Source organism: Drosophila suzukii, unplaced genomic scaffold (assembly GCF_043229965.1).
Source record: "Drosophila suzukii unplaced genomic scaffold, CBGP_Dsuzu_IsoJpt1.0 scf_11, whole genome shotgun sequence".
Classification (NCBI taxonomy): Eukaryota; Metazoa; Arthropoda; class Insecta; order Diptera; family Drosophilidae; genus Drosophila; species Drosophila suzukii.
The window spans coordinates 286656-290592 of record NW_027255898.1 but is presented as its reverse complement, the minus strand read 5'-3'; the positions used below and the strand labels follow the sequence as shown (position 1 = coordinate 290592).

Genomic DNA, 3937 nt, shown 5'->3' with positions numbered 1-3937 from the left:
GTCAAGGCTTGTCCTAACTACTTTGGTTTGAGAGCATTGAACTGAAAACGGAAGAGTTTTTTTGGGACAATCTATAGGTATTTATTAAGCTAATTCATATTCTTTGAAAGAGATAAATAAAGATGTACAGATCTTTAAAGGTTTTTGCCCGTCAATGGGACAAATGGATAAAGGGTTCATTATTCAATAGAATAAGTTAGCCGCGCACTTTGCTCTCTCTGAGCGCCGGCAGGGCTTTTTTCTTTGCCGCTAAGTTCGGCCGGCAACTATTTACATACATACATACGCGTAAAAACATTTCGCATTGTCTGGCTCTGAGTAGTAGAGTAGAGTAGGCGTAGCATGGTCAATCGATAGGTATTTACAAGACTAATACATTTCAGATAATATTTGGTTGAATAGCTTCGTTTGTAGTATCAATCGTGTGTTTCGACTTTTCCAGGCCAAAAAGAAAAACGACATTCACTGCTGAAAAGTGCATTTCGCGCCAGGAATCTTCGATGTGGTCGCTTTAAGCCAGCAGCAAGACTGCATTTTCGAAATTTTCCGCCTGCAGCTGGCCCTGAACGTGCTTTGTATCCGTGGAGAACAGAGACGCAAAGATAGACGCCGTGTGGGGTTGGGTTGCTTCCGGCCCGCTGCGCTTAGCAGCGAACAGAATGGGCGACCTGCCGGGCTCGGGCTCCACCGCTCAACCACGGGATGCTGCTGTCACCGGAACAGGTGGTAATTCCACGGCTGGTGGCGGCTCCGTTGGATCGACGGCAGTGGACCGACCTCCGTCGCCCGCCCGCCTCTCTCACACTTCCGAAAAACATCCGAGGGTCACGATCACGGAACTCAATATGCTGCGGCGCCATCGGGAGCTCTGCGATGTGGTCCTGAACGTGGGCGGACGGAAGATCTTCGCCCACAGGGTCATCCTGTCCGCCTGCAGCTCTTAATTCTGTGCCATGTTCACTGGCGAACTGGAGGAATCGCGCCAGACGGAGGTCACTATACGCGACATCGACGAAAACGCCATGGAGCTGCTTATTGACTTTTGCTACACCGCCCACATCATCGTCGAGGAGTCCAATGTCCAGGCGCTCCTTCCCGCCGCCTGTCTGCTGCAACTGGTTGAGATTCAAGACATCTGCTGCGAGTTCCTCAAGCGACAATTGGACCCCACCAACTGCCTGGGCATCCGCGCCTTTGCCGACACACACTCTTGCCGGGAACTGTTGCGAATAGCCGACACGTTCACGCAGCACAACTTCCAGGAGGTGATGGAGAGCGAGGAGTTTCTGCTGCTGCCCGTCGGCCAGTTGGTGGACATCATCTGCAGCGACGAACTGAACGTGCGCTCGGAGGAGCAGGTCTTCAACGCTGTCATGTCCTGGCTCAAGTACAATGTCGCCGAGCGGCGACAGCACCTAGCACAGGTACTACAACATGTCCGTCTGCCTCTACTCTCCCCAAAGTTCCTGGTGGGCACGGTGGGCTCTGATCTCCTGGTCCGCAGCGACGAGGCCTGCCGGGATCTGGTGGACGAGGCCAAGAACTATCTGCTGCTTCCGCAGGAGCGACCGCTGATGCAGGGTCCGCGCACCAGACCTCGCAATCCGACCCGACGAGGTGAAGTGCTGTTTGCCGTGGGTGGCTTGTGCTCCGACGATGCCATAGCCTCCGTGGAGCGCTTCGATCCGCAGACAAATGACTGGAAAATGGTCGCTCCTATGAGCAAGCGGCGCTGCGGAGTCGGCGTGGCCGTGTTGAATGATTTGCTGTATGCAGTGGGCGGTCACGACGGCCAGAGCTATCTAAACAGCATCGAGCGGTATGATCCGCAAACCAATCAGTGGTCCTTCGACGTGGCGCCTACCACTTCCTGCCGCACCAGCGTGGGCGTGGCCGTGCTCGACGGCTTCCTGTATGCGGTTGGTGGCCAGGATGGCGTTCAGTGCTTCAATCATGTGGAGCGGTACGACCCCAAGGAGAACAAATGGTCAAAGGTGGCCCCGATGACCACACGACGGCTGGGTGTGGCGGTAGCTGTCCTTGGAGGATACCTATATGCAATTGGTGGCTCCGATGGACAACGTCCGTTGAACACTGTTGAGCGATACGATCCCAGACACAACAAATGGGTGGCCGTCAGTCCAATGTCCACGCGAAGCAAGCACCTGGGCTGCGCTGTCTTCAACAACTACATTTACGCCGTCGGCGGACGGTACGATAGCATGGAGCTCTCGTCCGCCGAGCGCTACAATCCACTGACCAACACCTGGAGCCCCATCGTGGCCATGACCTCTCGTCGCAGTGGGGTTGGCCTGGCCGTCGTGAATGGACAGCTGTATGCGGTGGGCGGTTTTGATGGGTCCGCCGATTTGAAAACCATCGAGGTCTACGACCCAGAGACGAACCAATGGCGTTTGTGCGGCTGCATGAACTACAGCCGACTGGGCGGCGGCGTGGGCGTTATGCGGGCCCCCCAGACTGAGAACTATATGTGATGCGAAAACAGTTTTAAGCAAAAAAATCCCTGAAACTATTCCAACTCCTAGCCCTTCCATTGCTGATAAAATACCGTTGTCTTGTCTCTTTCTCCCCCCCGAACACATCTCGAGTGCAGGATTCGCAAGGATTCTGTTGTCTGATGGGAGCAGCAGCCGACGACGTTGCCCTCGCAAACGTTGCCGCCGCCGCATTTCTACTAACAATATCCGCAATCGAAGCCAAATCTAATCAACTAAATCCCTTTCACCCCATTGTCTAGCATTATAATCGCATTGTATTAATTGTTAATTGTTTATTTGGTAGAGCCTGAAGCGCGTGTTTGTTAGACTTTCCCAGCGTTAGCATAACCCCTTCGCTCCCGTACACCTGCAATCTCATATATATATATATTTTATAAAGAACTTAATATCTAAATGTTGCTGGTGTTATTTCATGGAAATAGCTAGCTCATAATCATGCCTTCTTTCGAAAAAAAAATCAGAAAGAATTCTATTTGCCGCGGATATTAGATTGCAATTTTTTACATCCACACATGCATAAACACATACATGTATGTATGTATGTATATCGTTTTCTGGCTCTAGTGTAAAGGCTTGTCCTAACTACTTTGGTTTGAGAGCATTGGACTGAAAACGGAAAAGTTTTTTTGGGACAATCTATAGGTATTTATTAAGCTAATTCATATTCTTTGAAAGAGATAAATAAAGATGTACAGATCTTTAAAGGCCCACAAACCGCGAAAACCTGTGACGCCCACAATTTGCATGCTAGATAAAAAATTTTAACTGAAATGTATTGGTGTCGTCAATACCTATCGATTGATCCAAAAATAAATTTGCCACGCCCACTCTAACGCCCATAACACTTAAATCTGTCTACCGCCGGTAGGTGGCGCATTTTAGTCTCGCTTTGCTGCTTGCATATCTCCATTTCCCTTTGAGTAACGGGTATCTGATAGTCGAGGTACTCGACTATAGCGTTCTTCCTTGTTTAATTTTGGACTTATGTAATTTTTGACGTTTCTTAGTAATAAGGGTGTCTCCCAGGTCTTCCAAAACAGTATGTTTTGTAAAGCGTGCCGTTAATTTGTTTCGGCGATTTTCTTTTCTAAAAATAATGTCGTCCGGCTTTGTTTCTACGGGTTCGGCTCGGTTCAAATTTTGGTTCTGTGTTCTTGATGTTTTCTGCTCAATTGTGTCTTTCTGCACTTGAGCGTATAGTTTTTCCTTAAAGGCTTTAAGCTGTTGTAAGTAGTCGTGTTCGTTGTTAAATTTTATTTCCTTATTGAATGTGTGTGTTCTACCAGTGAAAAGTTCGTGTGGGGTGTGCTTGGTTACTGAATGTATAGAATTGTTGTACGTTATAAATGTTTCCGTTAGTATGTCATCATGATCGACAGATAGGTTCTCGAGTTTTTTCTTGTTAAGGATTATTCTAT

The 3937-nt window shown here is 49.1% G+C and overlaps 1 pseudogene; it reads left to right on the top strand.

The window, feature by feature from the left end:
- The first annotated feature begins 398 nt into the window (after positions 1-398).
- LOC139354622 (kelch-like protein diablo) lies at positions 399-2913 on the top strand (annotated as a pseudogene).
- The last annotated feature ends 1024 nt before the right edge of the window (positions 2914-3937 follow it).